Here is a 16,375-nt window from a genome sequence, read left to right on the forward strand (position 1 = left end):
CTTGAGGTATTCTTGAAGCAGGCTGGTTGGTGAATATCTTTGTTGAGAAACTCATTGAAGACATCGTGTAGACACCATTGAAGACCATGATGAGGACACGATGATGAGGTAGTTTGGAGAAATTGCTTAGGAATTATGAAGTGCAGTGGTAAGACCTTCTGATTGACAAGGTTGTCATTGATGATGTGACGATTAAGTGAAGGGATAACTGAAGATTTTCAAGGCCCAGTGAAGAAGTTTTGGGAGCTGTTAAGTTCAACCAAATATATCTTAACAAAGTGAAGCCATAGGATTGGTGTCCTTGCAGCTGGTGCTCCTAAACTCACGTTTGGTGGCTTGGATAGATAGGGTCGAAGACCTAGATGTCTGAGCCTCACTAAAGTCCATGTTGGAGCTTGGAAACCAATATTGTACTCATTCATTTGTACTTGATTCAATTAATAAAAGCATTTATTCTTATCATTGTTCGTTTTGTGTTCTAAATATAAGTAGTCTAACTAGTAGAAATAAAAATTGAAAAAAAAACACTGATTCACCCCCACCCTCAGTATTTCCAACAATTGGAATCTAAGCTAGTACCTTCACTCAAAGCCTAACAGCTTGAAGGTTGATCATTAAAACACAAATGGCGTAGCCAAGGAAGAAAGTATCCAATCTTCCTAAAGATGTGTCTCCCTCAACCACCATTATTGAAGTCAGTCAATTTGTGAAGGCTCCATTGTTCAATGGAAAATTTGATATATGGGAGGAAAGAACGAGGAATTTCTTAAAGACTCAAGGCATTGAAGTCTGGAAATTGGTAATGGCTGATAGCATGATGGATGGAGAATCAAAGGAACAAAATATAAGAGCAATGAAAGCAATCTTGAATGGGATACCTGATTCTATGAAGGCCAATTTTGAAAAATGTTCATCAACAAAAGGCATATGGGATAAAATTCATGATCTTCACTCGAAAGGAGTGTTGAAAATGATCTCTAGTCAAGAAAATGATGGAAAACAAGAAGGAAATCTAGATCCCATCAAGGAAGTTGAAGATAAGAGTGATAACATCAAGGCTAAAGAAGACCTAGAAGATGAAGATAATGAAGAATATTTTGAAGAAGATCTCCTCAATAAACTTATGGCTGCCATAGAAGAGATTAACAATTTGAAAATTGGAAATGAGGAACTTAAGAAGAAATCACAAGTTTGTGAAAAGAACAAGACACAGAAGGAAGTTGACCTTGTCAAGCTTCAAGTACAAGAGAGAGATGAGGAGCTCACCAAACTTATGGAAGAATTTCATCAAAAAAAATGAAAGAATCATGAAGAATTCATATCCATGACAAATCAACTGGATAAGGCAAATAAAAGGGAAGAAACTTTGTCAAGCCACCTTGAACAAAGGTACAAGAGCTTGAACAAACTTGAAGCAGAGATTCATCTCTAGAAGGAAGAGGTCTCCTCCCTTAGAGATCAACTAGAAGAAGCAAGGAAATGAGCACGATGAGCTGAGAAGGTGATGGAAGCTTTGGCATGCATAGAAGGACAAGTTGATGAAGGAGAAAAGGAGAGAAACACCATGATATTCCAACTAGAAGAAAAGGATGATGACATCACCAAGTTAAGATAAGAAATCAATTCTATTAAGGCCCAATCATGTGAAGCAACCAAGATGAAGGAAGAAATGGAGATCATTCTATCAAGAGGGACGAATAATGTAAGAAAATGAAGGAAGAAATTTTATTTCTTAAAAAGGAAGTTGACTTGCTGAATAAGAACTTGAAAAGTTCTCAAACCCTAGATGACATCCTAAGTCATCAAAGGTCTCCCCTTGATAAATCAGGTCTTGGCTATGTAGGTGAATCATCAAGAAAGTATGATAATTCTTAAAACAACAAGGATGTGAGGAAGGAAAAAATAAATGTTGATGCTCCTAGTTCCAGCAAAGGTAAGGAGAAGAGTCAAGACAACTATGGAAGAAATCCTACTCCAAGGAGACTTGCAGATGGTGTCAAGAATACAAAAGGCAATAAATATCATCAAAGAATCCCAAGGCAAAAAGAATTTAGAAGTACATCAAGGAAATATTCATCTCCTAGGTACCAAAGTATATTTCTTGATTATTTCTAGTCTTGTACAAACTTTGGGCACATGGAAAATATTGTAGGGCATATCACAAAGACATATTTAATGGTCCCCGTCAATCTTCTAGAAGAAATTTTGCAAGAAGTCATGAATTCTTATTCATGAACAACATAGAGTGCTTCAAGTGTCATAAAATTGGACATATGACACATGATTGTAACTTGAATTGGGAACCTACTCAAGCTAGAACTATCCCAAAGAATAAAGTTACACTAGTATGGAGAAAGAAGTAGATTAAATCTAAAATTCTCTTGAAATCTCCAGCCAAAAACACATGTTGTTGACTTGATCCTTGATAATATAAGAAATTGATGGGGAGACTCTATCAGAAAGAAGACCATGCATAAAGTTATGGGGAGCTTATGAGGATTAAGCATTCTTGCAGAAGCTAGTCATGGATGGATCCTATGTGAACCTTGATGAGTCACACTTGAACAATCATCCATTGATAGATAATCTGTAGGGAGTAGCTCCATTGAAGAAAATGACCTCTTATCTATTCAATGGATTGTTGTTAATATGTCTGCCACTTGATCAAATAAGCATGTAATCTTTCCCGAACCATAGGAGGTTGTGTAGGTAATAGAAACTGGTTCACCACATGAAGAAATGCAAACATATCATGGACCAAATTGCCAGAAAGAAGAGCACCATGACAGGGGGAGTAACATACCTATGAATAACTACTAGTCGTGCAGAAAAGTGGCATCTTGATAAGGGAAGTTCTTGGGCACCCCGTTTTCCATTGATGTCAAAGGGGGAGAGAATGTTTGAAAGAGAAAAAGTATTTCCATCAATGATAAAGGGGTAGATTGTTAATCTAGGTTTTCATTGATGTCAATATGGCAGTGGCCGGGATGGAAAATATTCTTAAAGATGCAAGAGGATGACTATAAATCCTGCTCAATCATGTATAATACAAGAAGTGTAAATCATTCCCCTGATGATCTAGAAGCACTTGATGACCTTGATGCCATATGTGGACCACACTTGATGAAAATGATTGGAAGACTCCCTTGGAACCTATGACATATCACTGCAACACTATGACATACACTTGATAATGGAAGACTATATGATGATGATGAAATACTATATGTTTCATATGATGCAATTGATGACATTTATGAGCCTATGAGCTTTGATGAAGAAGCCTAACAAAATGAATCCATCCATGAAGAATATAACTGTCCTCCATTTCTGCACTAATTAATGACCAGTCACATTAAAAAAATATTTTTCTTCACCTTAGAGGCATAATGTTGCCATGAGACCTACACCATCTCAAAGAGAACAATTTTTCCTTTCCAATGAGCTATTACTTGGCCCAAAGCGCCAAGTGGTTCGAAAGATATTGATTTTTCAAATTAAGGGTATAATTTCTTGTCAGTAACCCTACCTGAACATGTCAATTCATGTCGACCTGCCTCTATTAGACATCACCATTAAAGTTATTAAAGAAGGGTATATATAGGAGCTCGGAAATCCTTTTCTAGCACCAGAAAAAAGAGTTCAGAACACAGAAGAATAGCGAGATAAGGGTATAATGAAGGAATATGACAATGCATAATGTCTTAGGACTCGGTTTTGTATATTGGTTGTTGTAGTAGTAATATACTAATATATTTACTACACAGTGGATAGAACAATGTTTAGCAGGCTCAGACTATGTGTGCATCCTCATATACAAGCCTCAGATACAATTTACAGTGGCTATGTTTTAGAGACATATTTGGACTGTGTTCCTATATCAATTTTTGGACTATGGGTCTACACCTTCAAGCAGTGAAGTGTTCTTTCTAGTGAGGTAATACTCCTCCCTACAGTACAACATTCATTAAGATAGTGTGACAGTGTGGACAGAGTGGACAGTATGGTGTGTGGAGATTTCTTTTGTGAACTGTCTAGTGCTCACTAATATAGTGTGCTATTCCTTGATGACTGTAAACGTTGGTGCATACCCCTGTATACAATGTGTTATTCTTTGGTGATTGCAGTGCTTTGACTATTCATTGATAATAGTATCTCTTTGGACAACAACGACATCCTGTGAAGAAAAACTAGAAGCATCTTTTGGAGCAATCCCTTTTTATGTGCAAAACCTCGCCTTTGTGGAAATATTTCTGGGAAAATGATTTTGCAGACCTTGAAGAATACATTGAGGCATTTATATTAAAGGTTGTTGAAAGAATTCATTGAATATCTAATTTGGAGCACACATGAAGACAGTTGAAGGACATCCTTTAGAGCAACAACATTGTTGACTAACCCTTGAAGTCTTATTGAAGCAGGCTGGTTGGTGAAGATTTATGTTGAGGATTTCATTGAAGATATCATGGAGACACCATTGAAGACCATGATGAGGACAACATGATGAGGTAGTTTGAAGAAATGTATTGGGTATGATGAAGTGCAGTGGCGATACCTTCTAATTGAGAAGGTTGTCATTGATGATGTGATGATTAAGTGAAGGGATAACTAAAGTTCAACAAAATATATCTTAACAAAGTGAAGCCATAGGATTGGTTTCCTTGGAGTTGGTCCTTTTAAACTCATGGTTGGTGCCTTGGATAGATAGGGTCGAAGCCTTAGAGGTCGTAAACTTACTAAAGTCCAATTTGGAGCTTGGAAATAAATATTGTACTCATTCATTTGTACTTGATTCAATTAATAAAAGTATTTATTCTTACCATTCTTCATTTTTTGTTCTAAATATAAGTGATCTAACTGGTAGAAATAAAAATTGAAAAGAAATATTGATTCACCACCCTCTCAGTATTTCCAACAATAGAAATCAGAGCTAGTACCTTCACTCAAACCCTAACAACTTGAAGGTTGATCACTAGAACGCAAATGGCAAAGCCAAGGAAGAAAGTATTCAATCCTCCTAAAGATGTGTCTCCCTCAACCACCGAAATTGAAGTCAATCAATTTGTGAAGGCTCCATTGTTCAATGGAAACTTTAATATATGGGAGGCAAGAATGAGGAATTTCTTAAAGACTCAAGGCATTGAAGTCTAGAAATCAAGAAAATGATGGAAAACAAGAAGCAAATCCAAAGCCCATCAAGTAAGTTAAAGATAAGAGTGATAAAATCAAGGCTAAAGAAGACCTAGAGGATGAAAAGAACGAATAAGATCACCTCACTAAATTTATGGCTTCCATAGAAGAGATTAACAATTTGAAAAACGAAAATGAGGAACTTAGGAAGAAAGCGCAAGTTCATGACCAGGACAAGGCAAGGAAGGAAGTTGAACTTGTCAAGCTTCAAGTACAAGAAAGAGATGAGGAGCTCACTAGCCTTAAGGAGGGATTTCATCAAAACAAGAGAAAGATTCATGAATAATTCATATCGATGACAAATCAATTGGATAAGGAAAAGAAAAGGGAAGAAAATTTGTCAATCCACCTTGAACAAAGGCATAAGAGCTTGAAAAAACTTGAAGCAGAGATTGATATATACAAGGAAGAGGTCTCATCCCTTAGATCTCAACTAGAAGAAGCAAGGAAACAAGCACAAGAAACTGAGAAGGTGATGGAATCTTTGGCATTCATAGAAGGACAAGTTGATGAAGAAGAAAAGGAGAGAAACACCATGATATGCGAACTAGAAGAAAAGGATGATGACATCACCATTTAAGATCAGAAATCACTTCTCTTAAGGCCCAATCATGTGAAGCAACCAAGATGAAGGAATAAATGGAGATAATTCTATCAGAGAGGAAAGAAGAATTCAAGAAAATACATGAAAAAAATGTATTCCTTAAAAAGGAAGTTGACTTGTTGATTAAGAACTTGAAAGTTCTCAAACCCTAGATGACATCCTAAGTCATAAAATGTCTCCCCTTGATAAATAAGGTCTTGAATATGTGGGTGAATCCTCAAGAAGGTATGATAATGCTTCAAACAACAAGGATGTGAGGAAGCCAGAAAGAAATGTTGATGCTCCCAGTTCCAGCAAAGGTAAGGAGAAGATTCAAACAACTATGGAAGTAATGCTACTCCAAGGATACTTTCAGGTTGTGTCAAGAATACAAAAGGAAATAAATAACATCAAAGAATCCCAAGGCAAAAATACTTTAGAAGTACATCAAGGAAATCTTCATGTCCCAGGTAGAAAACTGTATTTATTGGTTATTTCTATTCATGTACAAACTTTGGGCAAATGGAAAAAGATTGTAGGGCATATCACAAAGACATATTTAATGGTTGTTGTCAATCTTTGAGAAGAAATTTTGCAAGAACTCTTGAATTTTTATTCATGAACAACATAGAGTGCTTCAAGTGTCATAACATTGGACATATGGCATGTGATTGTAACTTGACTTGGGCACCTACTCAAGCTAGAACTATGTGAGAGATGAAAGTTACACTAGTATGGACAAAGAAGGAGATTCAATCCGAAAATCTCTTTAACTCTCCAGCCAACAACACATGTTGTTGACATGATCCTTGATAATCTAAGTATTTGATGTGGAGACTCTGTTAGAAAGAAGACCATGCATACAGTTAGGGGGAGCTTATGATGATTAAGCATTCTTGCAGAATCTAGTCATGGATGGATCCTATGAGAACCTTGATGAGTCACACTTGAAAAATCATCCGTTGATAGATCATCTCTCGGGAGTAGCTCCATTGAAGAACATGATCTCTTATCTATTATATGGATTGTTTTTAATATGTCTTCCACTTGATAAACTAAGTAGGTAATCTTTCCTGAGCTAGAGGAGGTTGTGCAGGCAGGAGAAGATGGTTCACCACATAAATAAGTGCAAACATATCATGGACCACATTTCCAAAAAGAAGAACACCATGATAGGGGGAGTAACATACCTATGAATAACTACTAGTCATGAAGAAAAGGATAAGCTTGACAGGGGAAGTTCTTGGGTACCCCGTTTTCCATTGATGTCAAAGGGGGAGAGAATGTTTGAAAGAGCAAGAATATTGCCATCAATTACAAAGGAGTTTATTATTAATCTAGGTTGTCATTGATGAGAATATGGATGGAAAATATTGTTGAAGATAAGAGAGGATTAATATAACTCTTGCTCAATCATGTATAAGACAAGAAGTGTCAATCATGACCCTGATTATCTAGAAGCCCTTGATGACCTTGATGACATATGTGTACCACACTTGATGAACATGATTGGAAGACTCCCTTGGAACCTATAACATATCATTGCATCACTATCACATACACTTGATAATGGAAGACTATACGATGATGATGAAATACTACATGCTGCATATGATGCTATTGATGGCATTTATGAGCGTATGAGCTTTGATGAATAAGCCTAAAAAAATGAATCCATCCATGAAGAATAAGCCTATCCATGAAGAATATAAATGTCCTCCATTTATGAACTAACTAATGTCCAGTCGCAATAAAAAAATATTTTTCTTCACCTTAGGGGCCGCATATTTCCATGAGACCTACACCATCTTGAAGAGCACAATTTTTCCTTTTCAACAGCTACTACTTGGCCCAAAACTCAAAGTGGTTTGAAACTTATTGATTTTTCAAATTAAGGGTATAATTTCTGGTCAGTAAGCCGACCTGAACATGCCAATTCATGTTGGCCTACCTCTATTAGACATGATTGTTGAAGATCTTGAAAAAGGCTATATATAGGAGCTCAGACCTCCTTTTATAGCGCCGAAAAAAAGAGTTCAAAACACAAAAGAACAACGAGATAACGGTATAGTGAAGGAATATGACAGTGGATAATGTTTTAGGGCTCCGTTTTGTATATTGGTTGTTGTAGTAGTAATAAACTAAGATATTTACTACACGATGGACAAAAAAATGTTTATTAGGCTCAAACTTTGTGTGCATCCTCCTATACAAGCCTCTGATACAATTTATAGTGGCTATGTTTTAGTGACATATTTGGACTGTGTTCTTATATAAATTTCCGAACTGTGGGTCTACACCTTCAAACAGTTAAGTGTTCTTTCCAGTGAGGTAATACTCCTGGATACAATACAACATTCATTAGGACAGTGTGACAATGTGGACAGTATGGTGTGCGGAGATTTCTTTTGTGAATTGTCTGGTTCTCACTAATATAGTGTGTTATTCCTTGATGATTTCAAACATTGGTGCATACCCATGTATACAGGGTTCTATTCATTGGTGATTGGAGTGCTTGGACTATTCATTGACTACAGTATCTCTTTGGACAATAGTGAACTCTTGTGAAGAAAAACTAGAAGCGTCTTTTGGAGTAGTCCTTTTATGAGAAAAACCTTGCCTTTGTGAATAGACTTCTGGGAAAATAATTTTCAAACCCTGGAGAATACATTGAGGAATCTGTATTAAAGGTTGTTGAAAGAATTCATTGGAGACCTATTTTGGATCAAACTTGAAGACAGATGAAGGACATCCTCTAGACCAACAACATTATTGAATAATCCTTGAAGTCTTATTGAAGCAAGCTGGTTGGTGAAGATTTTTATTGAGAAACTTGTTGAAGACATCATGGAGACACCATTGAAGACCATGATGAGGACAACATGATGAGGTGTTTTGAAGAAATTTCTTGGGTACGATGAAGTGCAGTGGTGACACCTTCTAATTGACAAGGTTTTCATTGATGATGTGACGATTAAGTGAAGGGATAGTTGAAGATTGACAGGGCTTGATGAAGAAGTTTTTGGGAGCTGTGAATTTCAACCAAATATATCTTAACAAAGTGAATCCATAGGATTGGTGTCCTTGGAGTTGGTGCTCCTAAACTCAAGGTTGGTTCCTTGGATAGATAGGGTCGAAGCCCTATAGGTTGGAGCCTCACTAAAGTCCAAGTTAGAGTTTGGCAAAAAATATTGTACTCATCCATTTGTACTTGATTCAATTAATAAAAGAATTTATTCTTATCATTGTTCATTTTGTGTTCTAAATATAAGTGATCTAGCTGGTAGAAATAGCAATTTAAAAGAAATACTTATTCACCCCCCTCCCCCCAGTATTTCCAACAACCATCTTGTCACCGGTTTTCCTTTAAAATATTTGAACCTAGAATCATATAATAATGCCGAATCCCCTTCTTGAGAAACCTTTTCCTTGATATTCTTATCATGCCAAACCTTCCTTTGAAATTGAATAGCTTAAGTGTGGAGGAGGGCCTGAATTCTGAAATCATCCAAGTCATTCAATTGGAGAAAAATTTATTGTTGTGCTTTGGTGATATCTAAGTCCAATTTGGTTGCCATTATCAAAGTGTTATATTCAAATTCAATAGAAAGTAGAGCTTTCTTCCCATAAAGAAAACCATATGGAATGAACATAGTAGGATTATTCCAAGTGGTGTTATAGGCCCAAGTGGCCTCAACTAATTTGTATGTGCAATCTCTCTTGTTGCTACTCAAAACCTTGGTGAGGATGCTCTCCAATGCCCTATTTGTAACCCCTACTTTCCCATTTTCTTGGGGGTGATAACCAGTAGATGTTCCATGTTTGATATTATGTTGCCTTAGGAGATTCCCAATCAAATGGTGATATGAATTGAGCCCCCTAATCGGTGACTATCCCCCTTGGGTACAAAGACTTGTAGAAAATATTATCCTTTGTTGCTACTTTGATAGCCTTTGTCTCGGCCCACTTTGTCAAGTAATCAATGCACATAATGATGTACTTCTTCTGCCCTGATGGTGGATCAATTGGCCTAATGAAATCCATGCCCCACTTGTCAAATGGCTCTAAGGCTGCTTGAGATTGTAGAGGAATTTCATCCCTAGGTGTGGGTTTCCCCATCCTCTAGAACTGATCACATCTGCTGGTATAACTTCTTGCATCTTGATGGAGAGTGTGCCAATAGTAGCCAGCTTGTAAAGCTTTGAAAGTTGTTATCTTAGTAGAAAAATGACCCCCACAGGGCCAATCATGATAGGTTGAGAGGATGTCAAAGACCTCCTCTTCCCTGATAGATCTCCTTAAAATTTGATCTGGTCCCAGTTTGGAAAGATTTCCCCCAATCCAAGTGAAAGGGGAACTTTTCCTTATAATTCTACTCTTCTCCTTGGATAACAGATTTGGAGGAAATCTCCCAGCAACTAGGTAGTTGGCTATGTTAGAAAACTAGGGAGAGAGCACTGAGATGGAAAATAGGTTCTCATTTGGAAGTTGATCATCAACCATCCCTTCATCACCTGCAGGAAAAGTAAGTCTATAAAAAAATTTGCAACTATATTTTCTTTTTCTGGCTTGTTAATGATAGTCAAATCAAACTATTGTAACAATAACAACCATCTAATGATTCTAGCATTCAAATCAGGCTTATTCATTAAATATTTAATAGTTTAATGATCACTATGCACAAAATTTTGGTATCTAGTGATGTAGTGCCTAAATTTGTTTGAGTGTACAACAACTAAGAGCTATTTTTTAGTGACTATGTAGTTATATTCATCCTTAAACAAATTTTTACTAATGAAATAAATGGCATAGGGTAACTTATCATCTATTTTCCTCAAGGTTGCTGCAACTTTTTCTGATGCATCAATATGGATATGGAAAGGTAGAGCCCAATTGGGACCCCTAAGTATGGGTGTAGTGGTCAATTTCTCTTTTAATATCTCAAGGGCCTCTCGAAAGCTACTTGTCCAACATAATTATAAGTCCTTGGCCAGTAATCCAAACAATGGTAAAGCCACTTTACTAAAATCCTTGATAAACCTCCTATAATAGCTAGCTAAGTCCAAGAAACTCTTAACATCCCTCTGCTTTTGAGGGGTAGGGACCCTTTTGAGGACTTGGGTCAACTAAGCATAACTCATTCTAAGGACTACTCTTCGATTCTTTCATTAGTTCATCAAGATGGATGGTATTGCAGGGTTGGTTCTAAAGGATATGGTCAATGAGGTCATCTTCATCAGGTTTTCCCCCTCCTATAACAACATCTAGGACATAGGTTGGATGTAATGTTGTATGATACACTTCATCTTCTTCCTCCTCTTCTAACCATAAGGGTAATTAATGCTCAATGGATGGCTGAGAAAAAGGATACAATACCAATTTTTTGGAGAAATGTCCATTATTAATTGTCATTTTCCCAACCCTACAACTAATGTAAGCATTATCAGTGGCTGACCATGGCCTTCCCAAGATGAGAGGATAGCCATTGAACTTGGTTTTGGGCTAGAGAACCAAGAAGTCAGTAGTATACTCCGAAAATTCAATGGAGACCATGACATCCTCAACAACTCCCTTAGGAGCTATTGTGGATCTATCTGCAAGTTGCAACATTGTAGTGGTCTTTCTCAAAGCTCCTTAGAGGTTTAGATTTAGCATGGTTTTTTTAGTCATCACATTGATGGTAACCCCAAGATCAATCAGGTTATGATGGACAATGATGTCATCAATATACACATCCACTACTTGACTTCTAGGGTCTAAATATTTTTGACAAATTACTCTCCCCAACATCAAATTAGATAATTTTCCAATAACATTGATGGTGGGAGTGTCTATTCTTCTTCTCCTAGGGTGTTTGAAAATTTATCCTTGACAAGCTTATTATAGATGGGAACATCCTTAATAGCTTAGAGAAGGGGTATTTTAAGACACATATTCTTAAATTCTCCCATAAATTCAATCTCTTCTAAGATGTGTTGGCGAGGGTGGATTAATCTCTCAGGAAAAGGGGGTGGGTTTACTTGAGGGGTACTCTCTTCCTTTTCCTCTTTAATTTCTTCAGATATATATGGTCGATGGTTATCTGGAAGCACTCTTCCATACCTAAGGTTTATCTCTTGGATCTCCACAACATAGGTAGGGTACGATGTCTCTCCACTGTAGACCTATTGTGCCTTCTTATTATTCGGGTTCGGATTGGGTTGAGCAAGAATATGAGGTTTCTTGTGGCGGAGGCAATAAACTAGGAGGTTAGTTGACTTGAGGTCTCCACCCTTATGATGGGTTGTTCCATTAAGGAGGTTGGGGAGCATATGGCTAAAATGGTTGATTGACAGTTTGAGGAGGATATTGAGGAGAACAAGGCGAAGAAGGAGGTGTGGACCATGATGGATGAGTGGAAGAGTAACAGGATGGAAAGGGTGCATTCTGGTTTGGATGGTAATAAGAGTAAGATACACCTTTCATGCCCTATTGGTATGGTCGAGTTCCTTGAGGCCTCATTTTTATTTATAAAGTAAAGCTCCTCAACCCCACCTTCTGCCCCTTAGTATACAACTTTTAAACTAGGAAAAGAAGGGAAATTATCTATGGCATGGTTTTCCTCATAGACTAAGCATGCCTTTATGACATTTAATGGGCATTCATTTCTAGGGTACCTTCTAGTGCATTTAGGGTAGAAAATAGAGAGGGCTCTCTCTACTTTCTCTTGTTTCCTCTTAATCTGCATGGTATCCATTTGTAAAGAAAAGGTATGCCAAATTTCACTTTTAAATTCTTCCAACATGTTCCAAATCTCATTCTTGATGGAAGTTGTGGAAGGGGAGGAGTTGAACAAACCTTGACTATCCCTACCCTTCTTTCTAGCAGCCTTAGAGTGATTTTTAAACAAATTTTTAATGTAATCATAGGATAATTGATAGATATCTCCCCCATACAACATTTTGAGGGTCTCCAACATGTCCTTCCTGATCCCTCAGAGAAGAACCAGCTTGAGTGATTTAGGATCAAAGGTGCATTTGGCCCTCCTATAACTAAGTTGAAATCTCTCCTTGTAGTCTTCAAGGGATTCATCAAGTCTAAGAGTCATTCTAAAGATTTATTCTTTGGTTTTTTTAGACCTAAACTAGTCCCTATACTTGTCATTAAAGGCTTGTGGAATTTGAAGACAGGTAGTGATGCTACCCCTAGTAAGAGCCATAAACCAGCGCAAGGCTTCATCCTTAAGGGTAGAGGGGAATAAATTCATCTTATGGTCATTAGAGGCATAGTCATAGGTTCTACAGACAACACCAAATTCAAATATCAAGGTATCATGATCCTCAGAGGTTAAGCCATGGAAGTGTGGAAGGGAAGTAGGACTTATATTATTCATTCTAACTTCTCCATTAGTCTCTCTAATAGGGAAACCTCACTGTTATTGTTTTCATCCATAGGCTGGGTAGGTGAAGTGGGTTCATCTTATTCCCCAATAGGTTCTTCAAATATTTCAGGTTTCTCACCTAGAGGGTCTTCTAACTCCCTTGTAGTCAGATAAGGAAGCTGGCAGTCACTGAAGAAGAGTGAAGGTTCACTGCTTAAGGATGTGGGGGGTTTTGGTAATAATTTTCATTGAGTATATCCACTCCTACGAGGCATGAAAGAAAATGTTTCTCTTTTTATTTTATGTTAATTCATCAAAATTGTATGCAAAATAGAAAACAATGTTTAAGAAGAAATAACATCTACCTAGACACCTCCTGACAACGACACCAAAAAGTGGTGATCCCTGGTATTGCACCAAGAGTGTTGCAACTCCCAAGGGCTCCTCAACTCTATTTATCAACCTCGGTTTTGTAGAAACTTCAAGGTGACAGTGTTATATGCATAGTAGATGGGATTCTACTCATGCCACCCTCAACTAGGACATTTTCTCAATAGTTCTCCAAGACCATTCCTCCTACTAAATTAGAATTAAAGCTAGCTAAAGAAGGTGCAATTTAGAGGCTACTTTTAACTATGAAGAGGAATGATGCAGATTTAAATAGGAATGCAAAAAATTACAAATATAACCATAAATACAGAAATAATACTTCATTTCATAATGTAAAATACTAAAATATGCTTACAAATATAAATGGAAATAAACTAGCTCAGGCGATGGTAGCTTATCTCTAAGAAGAGATGTGGCAGCTATATGCCTCTAAACTATGTTACAATGTGGCTCAAATGCCTATTTATTATTGAGAAACAATGGAAAACCCTAAACATCCAAAAACCTAACCCTAGGAGATGAAACGCCAAACTATGGGCCCCGTTTGGGTAAATTGGTACATCAACTTCCTGGGGTCATAATTCTGGCATATGATCTCCATTTAACGTGCACAATACCTCCTTAGAAAGATCTATATGAGGACTACAACTTTTCAATAACCAATATTGGTCAAGGACCCATGTTGGTCAAATTTTGCCCAAAAAACATCGTTTAGGTCCTGAAAACGGCTCTAGAAGTTTGGGACCCGAAAAACTGCCAAAAATAGTAAATTGTGATACAAATAAGGAAAATGAAAAAACTGAAAGAAACAATGGTGGGTGTCTAAGTGGAATAGGTGAGTGGCCACCATTATCCACCTAGATCATTCCTCCCCCCTTAGGAAGCAATGGTCCCGATTGCGTTAAGTTCTTCCATGAGATAAGGAAAATTCTGTTGAACTTCGTCCCTAGTGAGATGTTCGATAATATCTGATATGCCCAATAATGGTAGGGAGCATGGTCGAGGGTGGTCCACATTGAACACTCGGTGCAAGCTAAGTAATGGGGGAATGTTTTGCTCCAAAGCATTGTTTCCTACAACCTTGGTAATGGTTGAGGACCATATCGGAGTGGTCTGAGCTTCTGATGGGCTCTTGGTAAGGCTTTCTTTCTGCAAATGCAACCAGACTTTGTCGCACACCTAAAACTTGTGTGGCACCCGATGTTGATCATGTTGCTACTTGTACTTGGCATTTTCCACAATGGAGCAATGATATATCATCCCGTTCGGTAGAGGTACTCCGAGAGTCAGATCGAACGAATGCTTGACCTGACAGTGCAACAGTAACCCTGTGGGTGAGGAGAAGATGTCCATGTACTCTTTCATGACCATATTGACCTGCTTCTACTGCATGGAGGAGCCCTTCTCTGGGGCCATAAATGTGACTACGATCTTCCCCTTATTTTGAGAGAAAACCAGAAGGAAAATAAATTTCCTAGTCCGGGAGATGATCTTGCTACATTTCTTAGCAAAGATCAAAGAGTTGGTGGTAGGTGGGGATACCTACGGTATCTTGTATAATGTATTACCTAAATAAATAATAACAGAGCAAGGTCTCGACTCATATATAACATGTCACTTCCACAAGTATGGTTGTCCTAATAATACATCACAAATGTCAAGAGGCGCAACATCACACAATACCTCATCTATGAAGGGCTTGATGTTGTAGGGAAGGTGGCATTGTTGGCAGACTTGGAGATCTCATCCTTGGTGAAGCCACTCGATGTTGTACGAATGTGGGTGTGGTATGGTCAGCAGGCCCAACCGCTTCACGACCCCTTTTGAAATGATGTTCTTTTGGATGCCGCTATCGACAATGAATTGCAACGGTGAACCTTTCACCCACATTTGTGAGTGGAAAATACGCTCCCCCTCCTTTGTATCTTTGGGCTCATTCTTCTGGATCTTGGCAGTGGCAACAGTGGCGATGGGCTCCGCATCAATGATCTGCTTCCATTTCTCATTCCTATTGTCGAGCTCTGACTCAGTGTTGGAACATGCATTTGATTTTGAACCCTTCAACTCGGCCACCAGTGACTGCTTGGCCCAACACTCACTTGTGTTATGAGTGGGGCTCTTATGGAATTCACACCAATTTCCTATGTCCTTCTTTGACTTCGTGGTGTTGTTCTTTTCTTCTGGCCTCAACAAGTTGTCTTGGGTTACACCCTATTGGCTTTGTCCTTGGTTCTGCAATTTTGGGAAGCATTTCTCTTGCTTCGGATTCACAGATCCAAAGTCTCGCTTCTTCTGTTTAAACTTTTACTCGATCTTGATAGTGTATCAGTACCCCATGCCAAGCGAGGAGATGTCCAGGAACTCCATATCGTCATGGATGTACCTATGTAGGTAACTGCAATATTTGAGTACCAAATGGCACTCAGAATATTTGATACCCAACTTTGTACGAAGGGTATGAAAAATATGGGTAAACTTCAGCATGTCTTGGTCCCTTCCCTACTGCAGCATGGTCCACTTTATGTATGTATCCTCATAGCTTCCGACAGGGTAATACTGCTCTGTGATGGCATCCTAGAATGAATTCCAAGTGGGTGCAATTGAAAACAATGAGGCCGTACTTTCATCCTTCTGCTCACAGTAGGTTTCCCACCAGTCCTTGACATGGGGGTGGCTTTAAGAAGTGAAAAAGTGATCTTTTCTCGGCTAGAAAAATCATGAACAGGAAAATATCCTTCCAACATATTTAGCCCTTTATCTACGACATTTGCATCTATCTGAACCTCAAATATGGGAATGTCAAAGTTAACTTGTACCTTAAAGGGTGTGGGGATTCCAGAGTAGCTGTTGGA

The sequence above is a fragment of the Pinus tabuliformis genome, chromosome 4_1 (genome assembly GCF_031772625.1).
Source record: "Pinus tabuliformis cultivar Carrire ecotype Pingquan chromosome 4_1, CPIR1, whole genome shotgun sequence".
Classification (NCBI taxonomy): domain Eukaryota; kingdom Viridiplantae; phylum Streptophyta; class Pinopsida; order Pinales; family Pinaceae; genus Pinus; species Pinus tabuliformis.